Raw genomic sequence first — 18536 nt, 5'->3', positions numbered from 1 at the left:
AAAAAAAAAATTCTCAAGGGAGGATAAGGCAAACATGGCTAGCAAGCAAAGTCAAATGCAGCATGAAAGCACAGGGGAAGGCAAACAATATAACAACAATCAGTGGGAAGTTTTTAATGACCAACAGAAGACAATAAGGAGAGAAAAGATTTAATATAAAGGTAAGCTAGCAAATAATAAAAAAGAGGATACCAATAGATTTTTCGGATATGTATAAAAGCGTGGACATCAGACCATTGGAAAATGACACTGGAGAGGTAGTAATGGGGAACAAAGAAATGGCAGACAAATTAAATATGTATTTTGCATCAGTCCTCACTGTGAAATAGACTAGCAACATGTCAGAAATTCAAGAGTATCGGGGGTAAAAATGAATGCATTTGCTCTTACTCTTCGCAGTGTGACATGCGAAGAGGACGTTAGGAGAATACAGGGAGACTTGGATAGGCTGGTGAGTGGGCAGATACTTGGCAGATGTCATTCAATGTGAATAAATGTGAAGTTATCCACTTTGGAAGCAGGAACAAGAGGGCAGAGTATTGTCTGAACGGTGTAGAGTTAGGTAAGGGAGAAATGCAAAGAGACCTAGGAGTCCTAGTTCATCAGTCAATGAAGGTGAATGAGCAAGTGCAACAGGCAGTGAAGAGGGCAAATGGAATGTTGGCCTTTATTCCAAGGGGAATTGAGTACAAGAGCAAGGATGTCCTTTTGCATTTGTACAGGGCCCTGGTGAGACCACACCTGGAATATTGTGTACAGTTTTGGTCTCCAGGTTTAAGGAAGGACATTCTGGCAATTGAGGAATTGCAGCGTAGATTCACTAGGTTGATTCCTAGGATGGCAGGGCTGTCTTACGCAGAGAGATTGGGCTTGTACACACTGGAATTGAGGAGATTGAGAGGGGATCTGATTGAAATGTTTAAGATAATTAAAGGATTTGATAAGATTGAGGCAGGAAATATGTTCCGGATGTTGGGAGAGTCCAGTACCAGAGGGCATGGATTGAGAATAAGAGGTCAGTTATTTAAAACAGAGTTGAGGAAAAACTTCTTCTCCCAGAGAGTTGTGGAGGTGTGGAATGCACTGCCTCGGAAGACGGCGGAGGCCAATTCTCTGGATGCTTTCAAGAAGGAGCTAGATAGATATCTGATGGATAGGGGAATCAAGGGATATGGGGACAAGGCAGGGACTGTATTGATAGTGAATGATCAGCCATGATCTCAGAATGGCGGTGCAGACTCGAGGGGCCAAATGGTCTACTTCTGCACCTATTGTCTATTGTCTATTGTCTTACTGAGGAGAAGGTGCTTGGGAAGCTGAAAGGTCTAAGTTTAGGTGAGTCATCTGGACAAGATGAACTACACCACAGTGTTCCGAAAGAGGTAGCTAAAGAGATTGAGAATGTAGTATAGTGATCTTTCAAGAATCACTAGTTTCGGGAATGATCCAGAGACTGGAAAAACACAAGTGTCACACTGCTCTTTAAGAAGGGTAGGAGGCAAAGGACATGAAACTATGTGAAATTAGCCTGATTTCAGTGGTTGGCAAGATGTTGGAGTCCATTAGTAAGGGCAAGCTTTCAGGGTAGTCGGAGGTACATGATGCCAAAATCTGCATGGTTTCTTTCCGGAAAAATCTTACCTGACAAATCTATTGAATTTGAATTTATTGAAATCTTATTGAGTTTTTTGAAGAGGTTATGAGGAAAGTTGACGAAGATAAAGCAGTGGATATTGTCTATATGACTTCAGTAAGGCCTTTGACAAGTTCCGCATGGAAGGTTAGTTAGGAAGGTTCAATCATTAGGTATTAATATTGAAGTAGTAAAATGGATTCAACAGTGGCTGGATGGGAGATGCCAGAGAGTAGTGGTGGATAACTGTTTGTCAGGTTGGAGGCCGGTGACTAGTGGTGTGCCTCAGGGATCTGTACTGGGTCCAATGTTGTTTGTCATATACATTAATGATCTGGATGATGGGGTGGTAAATTGGATTAGTAAGTATGCAGATGATACTAAGGTAGGTGGCGCTGTGAATAATGAAGTAGGTTTTCAAAGTTTGCATAGAGATTAAGTTAGAAGAGTGGGCTGAATGATGGCAGATGGAGTTTAATGCTGTTAAGTGTGAGGTGCTACATTTTGGTAGGAATAATCCAAATAGGACATACATGGTAAATGGTAGGGCATTGAAGAATGCTGTAGAACAGAGTGATTTAGGAATAATGGTGCATAGTTCCCTGAAGGTGGAATCTCGTGGATAGGGTGGTGAAGAAAGCTTTTGGTATGTTGGCCTTTATAAATCAGAGCATTGAGTATAGGAGTTGGGATGGAATGTTAAAATTGTACAAGACATTGGTGAGGCAGAATTTGGAGTATTGTGTACAGTTCTGATCACTGAATTATAGGAAAGATGTCAACAAAATAGAGAGAGTACAGAGAAGATTTACTAGAATGTTACCTGGGTTTCAGCACCTAAGTTACAGGGAAAGATTGAACAAGTTAGGTCTTTATTCTCTGGAGTGTAGAAGGTTGAGGGGGGACTTGATAGAGGTATTTATAATTATGAGGGGGATAGATAGAGTTGACGTGGTTAGGCTCTTTCCTTTGAGAGTAGGGGAGGTTCAAACAGGAGGACATGAGTTGAGAGTTAAGGGGTAAATGTTTAAGGGTAACACAAGGGGGAATTTCTTTACTCAGGGAGTGGTAGCTGTGTGGAACGAGCTTCCAGTAGAAGTGGTAAAAGCAGGTTCGGTATTGTCATTTAAAGTAAAATTGGAAAGGTATATGGACAGGAAAGGAATGGAGGGTTATGGGCTGAGTGTGGGTCAGTGGGACTAGGTGAGAGTAAGCGTTCGGCACGGACTAGAAGGGCCGAGATGGCCTGTTTCCATGCTGTAATTGTTATATGGTTCTTTCTTTCTTTCTAAATCTTTTTATTAATATTAATAATATGGACAAAATACAGATGATATATTGATAAAGAAATTACCAACATACACATTCCATTACATATGAAAAAAAACATACATAATAGTTACAATATAAATGAGTTTACCAAGACATAAGCCATAAGATATATGTATGGACATAGTAAATCTAAATATTTCATAATGTATAATATAAAAAAAACAGAAAAAAGAAATAAAAAAAACAAAAAAAATTTATATAATGCAGAACTAACTAATCTAATCTAATAACTATAGCTAATAAGTAATATAAAAGAAAAAAAAACAAACAAAAGAGAAGGAAAAAAAAAAGTGGGCTGTTTATAATATCTCACAAAAATAAGTATTCATCAATGCCATCACTTCCGGTCCTCTCAAAATCCATAAGCTAAAAGCTGGGAAATCAAATGTACTTGGCAAAGGGTCATATTACATCATATGAAAATGTTGAATAAATGGTCTCCATAACTTTTCAAATTTAATAGAAGTCTCAAAAGTACCACTTCTAATTTTTTCTAAATTTAAACATAACATAGTTTGAGAGAACCAATTAAATACAGTGGGAGGATCAATTTCTTTCCAATTCAACAATATAGATCTTCTAGCCATCAAAGTTAGAAATGCAATCATTCGACGGGCTGAAGAAGATAAATGCTGTGAATCTAACATTGGTAAATTGTTATATGGTTATATGTTATATGGTTACTATTTTCTAAATGAGGAAGAATTCAGAAATCAAAGGTGCAAAGGGATTTGGGAGTCCTTGTGCAGGATTCCTGAAAGGTTAACTTGCAGGCAGAGTCGTTTACAAGGAAGGCAAATGCAATGTTAATATTAATTTCCAGTGGATTCGAATATAAAAGCAAGGATGGAATACTGAGGCTTTAAAAAGCCCTGGTCAGACTCTATTTGAAGCCACGTATCTAAGAAAGGATACGAGAGGATCCAGAAAAGGTTTTTGAAAATGATCCTAGGATCATTTAAATCAAGGGTTGCATCCCCTTAGACAGAAATGAGGAGGAATTTCTTTGGCCAGTAGGTCATGAATCTATGGAAGTTATTGCCCCAGGCTCCTGCTGAGGACAAGTCATTGGACATACTTAAAGTGATGGTTAATAGGTTCTTGATTAGTAAGGGTATCAGAAGTTATAGAGTGAAGATAAGAGAATGGGGTCAAAATAAACCAGCCATGCTCAAATAGCAGAGCAAGCCTAATAGGCCAGATGGCCTAATTCTGCACCTCTGTTTTATGGTCTAATATCTGAGGTGTGAAATGTGGTTACAAGAAGTTTGAAAGGAATTTTATCATTGTCTTAATAATAGGAAGAACTAAGATTAGATTTCTTTCATCCAAGTTTCCAAACCAAACAATATTTAATACATGATTTAGTGAGAAAATATGGTGTCAATTTTAATCTGGGACTTCAGGGTTAAAGTGAGAGCTGTAATTGCAAATGTAAATTATTTGGAAGATACTAGCAGTGAATTTCTTGGAGGCAAAAATATCAAAGAACAAACATGACTTTATAATTCACAAGTCTCGTCAAAGTCACTGGATGTGCTTAGGGTGCTCCATGTCTCATTATCAGTTAAAAGTCTGTGTAGCCAAAATGCAGAGCAAAATCATACAAACATTTGGATAAATTATCAATTGTAAAAATCTGTCCTGGGATTTATTCCATCAACCTAATAAGGCTGATTGCACTCTAGTTTAACATCTTCAATGAGGTCAAGGCTTCTATTTGAAACTTCATGCTACAGCTGAAACAAACTAAAGCAACAAACAAACTTCTATTTTCAGGAAAGCTTCAAGATATTCAATAACTGCAGTAGAACCACTTTAAGATCATTCAAGTTGTACATTCAGCTCAAACCTTTTCCATTATTTGCTTTCCCACCTTTTTCTACATAATCATTCTTGTTCAACAGGCATTTTCCCAAATTCCATTTAAATCATAATGTTTATCTTGTGGGAAAGCAATTTCATGTTGTAATGCTAAGGTAAGCCCTTTTGGATCTTCAGTTTGAGATAATGAATCTATACTCTTTTAAAGTGATGTTAGCTGATGATAACCCAACAGTGTTTATTCTCCAAAGAGCAACATGTGGCAGAGATTCTCACACAACTTTCCTGAGTGCTGGTGAAGTCTGTTATAACCGTGATTTACCCTTAAGATTCTTCTCCAATCTGGACTATTGCTTTTAAAGACATACAGAACATTAGCCCAAGATCTCTCTCTGCTTCTCAAATTGGTCAATTTTGAACTCCGAGAGCATGGATCAAATGACCAAAAAATGGTCAGCAATATTGACTCTCAGATATTTACATAGTATCTCACATTGTGCTGAATGGGAAGTGGCTTTACAGAGGTATTGATCTGGAAGAGGCATGGATCTGAGCTTAATGATTTTTATTAATAAAGAAAATGTTAAAGGCCATTTGTTGGTTTAGCTGTGATCTGAAATACTTATTGATGAATTTAATTCTCTGATGAGACTTTGGGAAAGCTTCTGAATCAGCTAAATTTACTACAGTTGGTTATGTTAGGCAACAAAGATAAGCAGTTTCAGATATCTGACTCAAAGTGCACACTTAGAAGTGCAAACGTCAGCATCTGAATTCACAGGGAGAAAATGGGCTTCTCATTCCATTTGAGGCAGCTGAGATTTTATCTTGAGATGTAATTGCTGAATATGCAATTGGGAAGCAAATCCAATTATAAGTCTAATTAGAAAGGCATGCTGACATTGATTTAAAATATATTGCTACATATTTCCAAATCACATTAGTCTAACATCTGCCTCTGCATTCCTGCATCTTGATGCAGCCCTGCCCATGTCTTAGGGCTGAGTTTTGGCCACTTTGGGCTTTGCCTTCATCTTGATTTTGTGCCTTCATGGGTACTTTCTGTGGATTGTAAAGCACCTTATGCTGACAGACGTCTTACTATTGGAGATTCTCTGTGAAATGAAAAACACACTTCAGCAAGCATTCCAGAAGGAATGCAACAAGAGGTTTTAAGAATTTAAATGCACTTTGCTAAGTTGTTCTGAAAATCTTAAACAAGACAAGATAGATGGGATTCTGCATTGGGTCAAGCATAACTTGTAACCTCAATGCTACCCCTTATGTAAAGGTTCTTTGAAAAAGTTGACAAAGGACCGATCCCCATAGTAATACAAAAAACTCAAAACAATGGAAAGTTATCAAAGTAAACTATGCAAAGCCCTTGAAAAGCACTGACTGATGCCAGTGCACCACCACCCCGGCCATTCATCAGACCCTAATTACATTTGAGTCAGATTTATTAGGTGGGCAACATTATTTCAGCCCAACGCCCAGTACCCAAAAAGACTGACATTCAAGATCCTTTATAAAAGTGATTTCTTGGGGGACAAAGTAAAGGACTCAAGAAAAAACAGAGACACCTCCTTCTCCCTTATTAGGGAGAGAGAGCCTATGTATGTCGAATGCCGGGTGAAACGCCAAGTCGTTGGGGGTACCTGCAAGTCTGTGTCATTCCTGTTGCTTTGCTCATGCTTGAAGGGCTCGGTGGTGGGTGCTGATGCTTTTTTTTGCCGGTGGGGGGGAGGGGGAATCGTTGCTTGCTGCTGCTTACATGCAGGAGGGAGGGGAGCATGGGAGGGAATTTGGGGTTCTTATGTTTAACTCTCATTTATTCTTTGGGGGCACTCCTCTGTTTTTGTGGATGGTTGCAAAGAAAAAGCATTTCAGGATGTATATTGTATACATTTCTCTGACATTAAGTTGGACCTTTGAACCTTTGAATTCAAAATCTCCTTGAAGAAATAAAGCTTCCTCACTAACTACTGGGAAGCTCTGACCCAGGACTAGAACATAGAACAATACATCACTGGAATAGGCGCTTTGGCACACAACATCGTGATGAACTAATTAAAGCAGAATCAGAATCAGGTTTATTATCACCGGCATGAGTTGTGAAATTTGTTAACTTAGCAGCAGTGTACTATGCAATACATGATAATATAGAAAGAAAAAAATTAAACAAATAACCAAGTAAATCAATTACAGTAAGTATATACTGTACATATATTGAATAGATTAAAAGTACTATAACAGAAGTAATCTATATTAAAAAAAAAGAGGGAAAAAAAGTGAGGCGCATTCATGGGTTCAATTTCCTTTTAGGAATCACATGGCAGAGGGAAAGAAGCTGTTCCCAAATCACTGAGCCCTCAGGCTTCTGTATCTCCTTTCCAATGAGAAGAGGGCATACTCTGGGCAGTGGGGGGCCCTTAACAATGGACGTTGCCTTTCTGAGGCACTGCTCCTTGAAGATGCCTTGGATACTATGCCCCACATGAAGCTGACTTATTTTACAACTTTCCATTGCTTCTTTTGGTCCTTTGCAGTAGCGCACACACCCCACCCCCCCCCCCAAACCTGACAGTGATGAGCCTCCACAGAACATCTATAGAAGTTTTCAAGTGACAAACCAGATCTCTTCAAACACTGTTGCCGTTGTCTTACCTTCTTTATAGCTGCATATATATGTTGGGATCAGGTTAGATCCTTAGCGATCTTGACATCCAGGAACTTGAAATTGCTTACTCTTTCTATGAGGATTGATTCAATTTTCTTCATCTTAATCTTCCTGAAGTCCACAATCAGCTCTTTCATCTTACTGACATTGAGTGTAAGGTTGTTGCTGTTATATCTCGCTCCTGTATGCACTCTCACCTCCATTTGCAATTCTACTAACAATGGTCAAATTATTTATCAAATAACCAACTAAGTTAACCCTTTTTGCCTGAAAAATGACCACATCCTCTTATTTCCAGAACATTTATGTGCCTATCTCTATGAGGCACGTGAATTCCTCCAATTATTCCAACTGGAGAAAAACCATTCAAGACGGTACTGAGAGGCTCCAGTCAATGCATTAGGTACACACAAAAACATGTCCGTACGTATCCTCTTTTTCAGGCGCTGCCTGAACAATCCACAGAAAAGCACACTCTTTCTGCATTGTGCTAAGAACCCATTGAGAGGAAATACCAAAGACAGAGATAGCAAGCACATAGTTTATTCAGTCTTTGTCTTGATACTGCCCACAGCACTTGGATTCTATATGAACGCATGGCAGTTGCATGTCCAAGAAGTTGAATCATTCAAAGGTCAAAGTTCCTTTATATGGAAAATATTTCCTGCTCAGTAGCAGCAGCAGGACTAACTTTTAATGCCAGGCAATAATTTTACTCAAGGGAGCTTGTATGAATATAAATCTCTATTACTCACCAAAGTTAATTTCAGAGTTGGGATGATAGTTACTATCACCACCTCTCATCACCCCTTGCCTAATTCCTGGCATCTTTGCTCATTTGTCTGACTATAGTTTTTCATAAATTGTATTTCTTTATTTTCCTGTAAAATCTTGAAAGAAAATGAATCTCAAGGTAACATTTACACACTTGGAAAATAAATTTACTTTGACTTAGTTTTATTTTTTTTTAACTTAGCACCTACAAACAGATTATCTCAGTACCTTTCAAGGAAACTTGCTACATCAAGTTTTTCTATAACAGTCTTTACATTGCAGAACTTCATTGGCTGAAAAAGTTGTGAAGGGTGCTAAGCAAATGCAATTTGTTTTTCTCACTGTAAGATAACCATCTTGTCAACTCACATTGCCTATGGATTGTGTACATCTTTAATCATTGTGCATTAGAGGGTAGAAGCTGGACAAATGGCAAAGTGTGAGTACTTGTGCCATGTTCAAAGATCAAGGTAAATTTATTTACAAAGGATGTATAAGTCACTGTTTACTCTACCTTGAGATTCTTTTATTCTTGCAGGCATTCAGTTATTGAAGAATAAAGAAATACAATAAAATTTATGAAATACTATAAATAACAAAACGTCAGCCAATGGTGTAGTGGCATTTGCACCATGGTGAGTGTTTCCAGATTTTAATCTGGCCAGCTCCTTGTACACTTTCCATGCATGCTGTTAAGTGTCAAGCTGGCAACTTGGCCTCATAAATAAACACACACAAAATGCTTAAGAAAAGACAAGGTTGCCACCCAACATGCCACAAGGTGTGGAGAGAAACAACAAAAACATAAATAACAAAGACCGACAAACAACCAATGTGCAAAAGGCAGCAAATTGTGCAAATAATAAAAACAAATAATACTGATTGTATGAATTGTAGTGTCCTTGAAAATGAGTCTAGATCGTGGAATTAGTTCAGAGTTGAGGAGAGTGAATTATCCATGCTGGTTCAGAAGCCTAATGGTTGCATGGTAATACCTGTTCATGAACCTGGTGGTGTGGGGCCCTGGGCTGGTGGTGTTATATCATGCAATGATAGGACAGAAACTTTAAGTACCTGATGGTAAATGGGATTCAGGGTCTGCATGCAGGAGAAACTTATGACAGGAAAACAGAGGGAATATCCAGTATAGATCTGAAACTAGCACCAAGACATATTCTTACATTTCTCTGAACCTGCAGCATGATCTTTTTGGTGGTGTGATTGTTACTGTTCCCTCATGGACAGAAAGCGAAGAGAAAGCCACTGTCCTGAATCTGGATCTTCCAAAAACTATCAGCCATACACTAATTAGCGGAGTTGCACAATGCTCTTCGAGTACACAAAAAAACTTGACTTTCAAGCCTTCATCAGAAAATGAAATAAATTCATCAAAATTCTAAAGCACTCACGCTAACTTTTGGATTGGTCCCATGACTGGAAACAGATGATGTGAGCTACTTGGAATTCTGAGTTTCTGAACTTGCACTGGCATAGTAACTGGGACCTAAGCAGCTAGTCAGCTTGATCATTCATTGCATATTTGCATATTGTAAGCCTATTGGCTTAGACAATTTAATGAACAGTGACTAATGGAATGATGTCATATTGGACTGACTGATCATCTGAGGGAGAAACTGCTGCCATCAGTATCACTGAATTAATTACAAATTATAAAATTATAGAACTCAATATTTTAATAATATTTAATTGTATACATCTCAGTCATGTCTTGTAATAGAGATTATTACTTTTATTCTTTACCTCAAAATGGAAAAAGTCATGTTAGATATTTCACTTTCCGGCAATTCGTAGCAAATTGAACTAAAAAGACAAAGGAACAGGTCAGGCAGTAGCTATGGAGAGGAATAAACAGTTGATGTTTAAGATTGAGACCCTTCATCATGAGTACACAGCTGATTTTTCTCCCAACTGTTCAGCAATCGTCTCCATAGATGCTGCTTGACCTGCTGAGTTCTTTGGGCATTTTCTGTTTGTTACTCTAGATTTCAAGCATTGGCAGAATCTCATGTGTAAGCATAAAGGCAGGCTTGCTACCCACATTTTCGGTGTTCCCAGATCTGCCACAAACCCTGTACAATAATCACGAGCCTTTGTAATCTTAACCAAATAGAAAGAGGGAGAGCATGAGAGAGAAGGGACCGCCTGAACACTGATGGTTCCTTTCAGCTTCTTGATTTTCAGGTTGACAATCATTATTGAATTGCCAAAACTTGCTGCTCCACCAATGTAATTTTGACACACCAATGCAATTAGCATAATCGAGGACCTGGAAAACACCAACATTAATTTGCTAAAAGTTGTGTTTTCCACAAGCACTAAAGAATGTAAAATATTTATTTGCACTATTATTGGTGTTAAAATATTTTGAGAGGAAATGCTTGCTTTGTACAAGTCTCAAAGTTAAATCGCATTCCTCCCAAGTTAGAGTTAGCAATGATTTGATTCTCATTAATTGAAATTGAAGAGAGAAGCTTTATATTGTTTACTCAACATTGACCTTTTGTTCTGCTGACTGAGATACTTCTAACCCTGCTTAAAAATGGCAAGAGAACATGCAGTTCATTCCTACTCATATTGAGCTTTACAATGTTGACAGCAGAGACAATAGTCTGGTCACAAACATTAAAGGCAACGATAGTATCTGAAAGAAAGTGATCAAATTTCTTCAAATGAACAGTTGAACAGCAAGCCCAAACCAAAAGAACTCATGTGACATGACCTATTCAACATGCTAGAGTGAAAGCAAGGTATCTTTGACCCTGCCCAAGGTGACGACATTGACTGGGGCTTTGTTGCAACAACAGAGGGCCCTGACTAGAAAGGTGCCTGACATTGTTCATCTGTTAATAATTTCCTGCAAAGTAAGCAAACCCAGCAGCTTATAGAAATAACGTGAATATACTTCAGCTTTCAGGCTGGGTGACAAGAAATGAAGTGAAAAATAAAATGGACTTGCTTTGCAAAAGTTCCCAAGTACGAATATACACAGAGCTCAAAATGCAATGAGCATAACCATTTTAAACAAACATGCTGAATGTTCCAACAGATAAAGCAGCAATAATGCATGTTAATTTTTTTTATTGTGCATCGGTTTTCTCCGTCAGGATTATGTTTGCATTTTCCCCTGTTGTACTAAAATAGCTGAACTAGTAGCACAAGTCCTAGATTTTAACATGAGAAAGTTTGGAGATGTTGGAAATCCAAAGCAACGTACACAAAATGCCCGAGGAACTCAACAAGTCAGGCAATGTCTATGAAAGTGAACCACATTTTTATTCCGGCATCTTCCCCCTTCCTTCTCATTCCTGAAGAAGGGTCTTAGCCCAAAACGTTGACAGTTTATTCATTTCCATGCATGCTGCATGGCCTGCTGAGTTCCTCCAGCATTTTGTGTGTACTGTCCTAGATTTAAATAGAGATAATATCTAGTTGTATGGTTGGTGTATTAAAAACACTCAAAATCTCTATTGCGCTATTTTGAGGACCGCTGACATTTAAACCTCAACCTTCCAACCTAACTTTTCACTACTTTTGCCAGTCTGACAAGCCACTCTGGCTGCCGGAGCAGATCTGTATCACTTGTTTTCTTAGCTCCAGAATAACGTGAACCAAAACTGCAGCAACCTTAACTTTTGACGTGACAGCCAGGGGAAATGGTGGCTAGCCCATTTCTCTCAGATGAGTTTAACACAAATGCTCCAGCTTAAAGCAGTCAGAAATAAGGTGCTTCTTCGCACCTCCACATTTTCAGATCTCAACACTTACATTCGGATTTGAAATTAAATTAGATTATGCGTGAAAAAGCAAAAGGAAGGGAAAATTTACCCCAAATCCATCAATGTAGGATCAGGCATTTGGTAATGTGGAAGATTGGCGTTACGCTATTAGAATACGAGTCATCTTTTATTTAAAATTGCTTTTATTACAGTGATCCAGCACATTAACAGGCCCTTCTGGTCTAGGTTTCTTATGGAACCTAGTTGAAAAAGTCACTTGCGGAGTTGCAGATCTCCAAGTTCAAAGTTTAATTGTCATGCAACCATACAAACAAATGAATGCAGCGAAATGAAACAGTGTTCCTCTGGGGCGAAGGTGCAAAACACAGTACGAACACAGCAGAATATAATTACAACAGCAGCAAAATGTACAGTCACAAAACCCTGAGTGTCATGGCTTGTAGACTGATGGTGCATGGGATGTTGTCCTGGTACAAAAAGTGATTCAAATCATTGGTAATGTACAGTCACTGGTTACATTAGGTAAAGGAGGCATTATCTAGGAAGTTGATTAAAATGTAAATACTCATTGGAGAACAACATGGATTTGTAATGATTTTGAAGTTCATGGAAAATAACTGGAGGGAAAAGAATGAAGTGACCACTAATAAACAACTTGGCAAACAAGGACATGCAGTTCATTTTTAACATGCCAGATTATTGGAGTATGATTATCACATAATTATTGATGCAAAAATCAATATTGTATGAAAACAGGATGGATCCTTGGGGAAAATTAAATACCTGGGGAAAATGCAGTAAAATAGATTTAGTATAGATCACTATTACGGTTCAGATGAAAGAGCATTCACTTGAAATATTAATCTGGGCCTCTTACCACAAATGAAGCTTGGCCTTTGATTAACCTATGATTATCCTCAGCATTTAATTCCAATAGACGAGCACATTTGAAGAAATGGCACTGACAGATGGGCTGACTGATCAACCTGTAACGATGAAACTTCCACAACAACCTTAAGCTTTAACCCTTGCTTGTAGCTTTAACTGTTCATTTGGATAAACTTTATCCCGACTGATGCAATTTCACAGCATATAATAACACTTTGTTAAAATGATTTTGCCTTACATAACTTACAAATGCAGCTTGCACTTTGACCAGTAAATATCCAAATAAATCACAGCAAATGCTCTATCCATGTAATATGTTTGTTCATTTGGTTACTTAAGGATTATTAATGTTCAAGGTTCTGAAGATAAAAGTTATCTACTCATTAATTCTTTCATTTATTAAGTGAATGATAACGTTTACTTTAAAACCCTTATCAACATGTTTGACCTCCAGACTTTATTGGTATTCATTTCTTGAACACAGGCAATGAAACAGAAAGCTTTATTAACAGCACTAGGTTACTGTACTCAATTTCAGGCACAGGAAAACATTTGTACAAAATCCAACTTCAAAAATGCTCTTTTGAAGTTTTAATTTGATTCTATTAACACAAGTAATAATTCTCAACAACACAAGAGATCCTGCAGATGCTGGAAATCCAGAGCAACTAATTTTCAATTTGAAGTCTATCTCTCCTTGTCAACAGAAATAGAGCCTAAGTAATTTGAAACATCCATTTTATATTCCATTGAATTTTTACAGTCAAATGACTCATTTTAATACTGAACAAACTATGCAACTCCATTTACACTCAGAACTTCTCACTTATTAACAGCAACCCTTCCATAGATTGGTTCTTCCTAACTTAGTAAGAACTGCAATACAGTACCAAAAGCAAATCAAGCAAAATGCTGATACAGTCAACCTCAAGATCATTTTCCATGTCACGCTAGAATATTAATCAGCAGAAACTAGCAAACATAAAATGTGCAAGCATTTTAAAAAGTTCAGTGTTTAAAGAACTAAATTTCATCAGCACACCTGTCAGTTTGAGTTTTCATTTTTCACACATTCTCAACCTGCGAATGTCCTTTAAGATTAAATCCCTCCGCTGGCTTCTGATCTCTTCCGAGGCAAGCAAATTTAGGTTGGCTCATTTCCTGCTTCTCATTGACAGTTTCTATTTTTCCATGAGGGTATTTAAATAATCTTTTACATGAGGAGGTGTCACATGCAATGGGCACAAATAGATTTCCCTGCCAATGTTAAAATATTTTCAGGCTCTTCCAAACTTGGAAATAACATGATGTAAATTCTCAGTGTGATACATCAAAAAAATGGAATGCATCTTGGATTTAGTTGGCCATGTTTAGCAAGGGTTTTCGTTAAAGTAGAAATGCCATCTCCAGTTCTGAATTTAAACAGGCAGAAGCTAAGATATCTTTAAGATTGAAATTGCACTCCACTTGCAAAATGGATTTATCTCACATGGAAGGAAGTAGTTATCAAAATCAAGCCAGGACTCAACTAATTATGCATGTTCAACCTTGGAGTGCTGTGCTTAGATTTATGGTCTTTCCAGTTATAACATTTACCGATGCAGACCATCCGAGGTAATGCACAGGACGACTCTGCTCAGAGGTGCGAGAATTCTCCTTTCACACAATGTGTTAATTAATTAACCTGGTCCTATCAGCCCCATTCAAATAGGAAGTATCATGGAATCTTATATGAAAGGATTGACATGGTTACCCTTTAATCATCAGTTAGACAGTATGACATCCTTTTTCCATACTGCTGTTGTACAAGAGAAAATTATAGTACGTGGTTCAGTACATGTAAAATCCGTTTCAAGGAGACTATAAGACCATAAGACATAGGAGCAGAATTAGGCCATTCAGCTCCACCATTCCATCCCCGAAACGTCGACAGTGCTTCTCCCTATAGATGCTGCCCGGCCTGCTGTGTTCCACCAGCATTTTGTGTGCGTTGCTTGAATTTCCAGCATCTGCAGATTTCCTCGGGTTTGCTTTTTAATTCTGCTCCTACATCATTACGGTGCAAAAGTGGGCACACATCAGAAACAAGCTGGCAGAGTCAGTGGAAAGAACTTACAGAAGAATATGAGAATCAAAAGAAGTATTGGAAATAACTATGTCAGCATGCAAAACTAGGTTGAGTGGTGTGTCAGATTCAGAATTAAAAAGGAAGCAAACAGAGATTTTTGTCAAGCTCCACGGCAACCAGATATCCAACAAGTACAAGTTTGTAGAAGGTTTGGTAGTGAAGTTGTCAGTCATACAGAGTTCTAAGTTAAAGTAAACATACAATCAAAGTACATATATGTCAGCATATACAACCCTGAGATTAATTTTCTTGTGGGCATACTCAAATTATCCTTTTGTGGTTCAAGGGCCTGATGGAACGTTATGGAACTATAAGTTATTATAACGATAGGTTATTTCTTCAGCAGTTTGCTCGGGGCACGACTATGCAAGTGTGTGGACGTCAGCCAGTGAGAACAGCAAGAAGAGTTTAAAAGGAGAAGATTATTTCTTCAGCAGTTTGATCGGGGCACGACTATGCAAGTGCGTGGACGTCAGCCAGTGAGAACAACGAGAAGAGTTTAAAAAGAAGACAGCTTTATAGAGCGGGTGGATGAGTAGAGGGAGACAGAGTACACGGGTTTTGGCTCAATGGGGCTTCAGCGATAACGGGTCAAGGCGAGGTAGGTAGCCTATGTAGAATACAGACAGGAAGTATGTATGTGAGGCCAGTTTTCTGTGCTCAGTGTCAGATGTGGGAAGTCCTGGAGACTCCCGGCCTCCCAGACGGCCACATCTGCACCAGGTGCGTCGAGCTGTAGCTCCTTAGGAACTGCAGATGCAGCTCAATGACCTTCGGCTGGTCAGGGAAAGTGGGGTGGTGATAGATAGGAGCTATAGGCAGGTAGTCACACTATGGCCTCGGGACATAGATAAGTGGGTAACAGTCAGGAGAGGGAAGGGTAATTTGTAGATACTAGAGAGTACCCCAGTGGCTGTCCCCCTTAACAATAAGTACTCATGTTTGAGTATTGTTGGGGGGGGGGGGTATGGCCTACCTGGGGGAAGCAACAGTGGCTGCACTTCTGGCTCAAAGGGTAGGGAAAGGAAGAGGATGGCAGCAGTGATAGGGGACTCTACAGTTAGGGGGTCAGACAGGCGATTCTGTGGATGCCGGAAAGAAGCATGGATGGTAGCTTGCCTCCCAGGTGCCGGGGTTCTGGATGGTTCAGATCGCGTCCACGATATCTTGAAGTGGGAAGGAGAACAGCCAGGGGTTGTGGTACATATTGGTACCAATGACGTAGGTAAGAAAAGGGAGGAAGTCCTGTAAACAGACTACAGGGAGTTCGGAAGGAAGTTGAGAAGCAGGACCTCAAAGGTAGTAATCTCAGGGTTACTGCCTGTGCCATGCAACAGTGAGTATAGGAATAGAATGACATGGAGAATAGATGTGTGGCTGAGGGATTGGAGCAGGAGGCAGGGATTCAGATTTCTGGATCATTGGGACCTCTTCTGGGGCAGGTGTGGCCTGTACAAAAAGGATGGGTTGCACTTGAATCCAAGGGGGATCAATATCCTGGTGGGGAGGTTTGCTAAGGCTATTGGGGAGATTTTAAACTAGAATTGCTGGGGGTTGGGAACTGAACTGAAGTGACAGAGGAAGAGGAGGTTGGCTCACAAACAGAGAAAGCTTGGAGACAGTTCAAGAGTGAGGATCGGCAGGTGATAGAGAAGGGACATACTCGGACTGATGGCTTGAGATGTGTCTATTTTAATGCGAGGAGTACCATGAACAAAGCGGCTGAGCTTAGAGCATGGATCAGTACTTGGAGCTATGATCTTGTGGCCATTATAGAGACTTGGATGGTTCAGGGGCAGGAATGGCTACTCAGAGTGCCAGGCTTTAGATGTTTCAGAAAGGACATGGAGGAAGACAAAAGAGTTGGGGGTGTGGCACTGTCAATCAGAGATAGTGTCACGGCTGCGGAAAAGGAGGAAGTCATGGAGGGGTTGTCTGTGGAGTCTCTGTGGGTGGAAGTCAGGAACAGGAAGGGGTCAATAACTCGACTGAGTGTCTTTTAATGACCACCCAATAGTAACAGAGACATCGAGGAGCAGATAGGGAGACAGATTCTGGAAAGGTGTAATAAAAACAGGGTTGTTGTGGTGGGAGATTTTTATTTCCCAAATATTGACTGACATCTCCCCGGAATGAGGAGTTTAGATGGGATGGAGTTTGTTAGGTGTGTTCAGGAAGGCTTCTTGACGCAATATGTAGATAAGCCTACAAGAAGAGAGGCCATACTTGATCTAGTATTGGGAAACGAAACTGGTCAGGTGTCAGATCCCTTAGTGGGAGAGCATTTTGGAGATAGTGATCACAATTCTATCCCCTTTACCATAGCATTGGAGAGGGATAGGAACAGACAAGTTAGGAAAGTGTTTAATTGGAATAAGGGGAAATAAGGCTATCAAACAGGAACTTGGAAGCATAAATTGGAAACAGATGTTCTCAAGGAAATGTATGGAAGAAATGTGGCAAATGTTCAGGGGATATTTGTGTGGGGTTCTGCATAGGTACGTACCAATGAGACAGGGAAAGGATGGGAGGGTAGAGGAACCGTGGTGTACAAAGGCTGTTGTAAATCTAGTCAAGAAGAAAAGAAGATCTTATGAAAGGTTCAAAAAACTAGGTAATGATAGAGATCTAGAAGATTATAAAGCTAGCAGGAAGGAGCTTAAGAATGAAAGTAGGAGAGCCAGAAGGGGCCATGAGAAGGCCTTGGTGAGCAGGATTAAGGAAAACCCCAAGGCATTCCACAAGTATGTGAAGAGCAAGAGGACAAGACATGAGATAATAGGACTAATCAAGTGTGACAGTGGAAAAGTGTGAATGGAACCGGATGAGATAGCAGAGGTACTTAATGAATACTTTACTTCAGTATTCACTATGGAAAAGGATCTTGGTGCTTCTAGGGAGGACTTACAGTGGACTGAAAAGCTTGAGCATGTATTTATTAAGGAAGAGGATGTGCTGGAGCTTTTGGAAAGCATCAAGTTCGATAAGTCACCAGGCCCAGATGAGACATACCCCAGGCTACTGTGGGAGGTGAAGGAGGAGATTGCTGAGTCTCTGGAGATGATCTTCACATCATCAATGGGAACGGGGGAGGTTCTGGAGGATTGGAGGGTTGCAAATGTTGTTTCCTTATTCAAGAAAGGAGTAGGGATAGCCCAGGAAATTATAGACGAGTGAGTCTTACCTCAGTGGTTGATAAGTTGATGGAGAAGATCCCAAGAGGCAGGATTTATGAACATTTAGAGAGGCATAATATGATTAGGAGTAGTCAGCATGGCTTTGTCAAGGGCAGGTTGTGTCTTACGAGCCTGATTGAATTTTTTGAGGATGTGACTAAACATATTGATGAAGGAAGAGAAGTAGATGTAGTGTACATGTATTTGAGCAAGGCATTTGATAAGGTACCTAATGCAAGGCATTATTGAGAAAGTAAGGAGGCATTGGATCCAAGAGGACATTGCTTTGTGGATCCAGAACTGGCTTGCCCACAGAAGGCAAAGAGTGGTTGTAGACGGGTCA

The 18536-nt window shown here is 39.4% G+C and overlaps 1 protein-coding gene across 9 annotated transcripts in view; it reads right to left on the bottom strand.

Moving 5' to 3' along the window:
- The window catches only part of fam13c (family with sequence similarity 13 member C), a 95973-nt gene that overhangs the window by 65912 nt on the left and 11525 nt on the right, over positions 1–18536 (bottom strand). Inside the window, exon 1 of one of the 9 annotated variants that reach the window (XM_059947405.1) lies at positions 12879–13270. The exons of the other annotated variants lie outside the window; for them this stretch is intronic. The gene's annotated coding sequence lies outside the window, so the exon portion shown is untranslated. Of the gene's footprint in view, positions 1–12878; positions 13271–18536 lie in introns of those variants that run through there. 9 annotated transcript variants of the gene reach the window in all.

The sequence above is a fragment of the Hypanus sabinus genome, chromosome 22 (assembly GCF_030144855.1).
Source record: "Hypanus sabinus isolate sHypSab1 chromosome 22, sHypSab1.hap1, whole genome shotgun sequence".
Taxonomy (NCBI): Eukaryota; Metazoa; Chordata; class Chondrichthyes; order Myliobatiformes; family Dasyatidae; genus Hypanus; species Hypanus sabinus.
The sequence above is the reverse complement of the archived record's forward strand: the minus strand, read 5'-3'. Positions and strand labels throughout refer to the sequence as shown.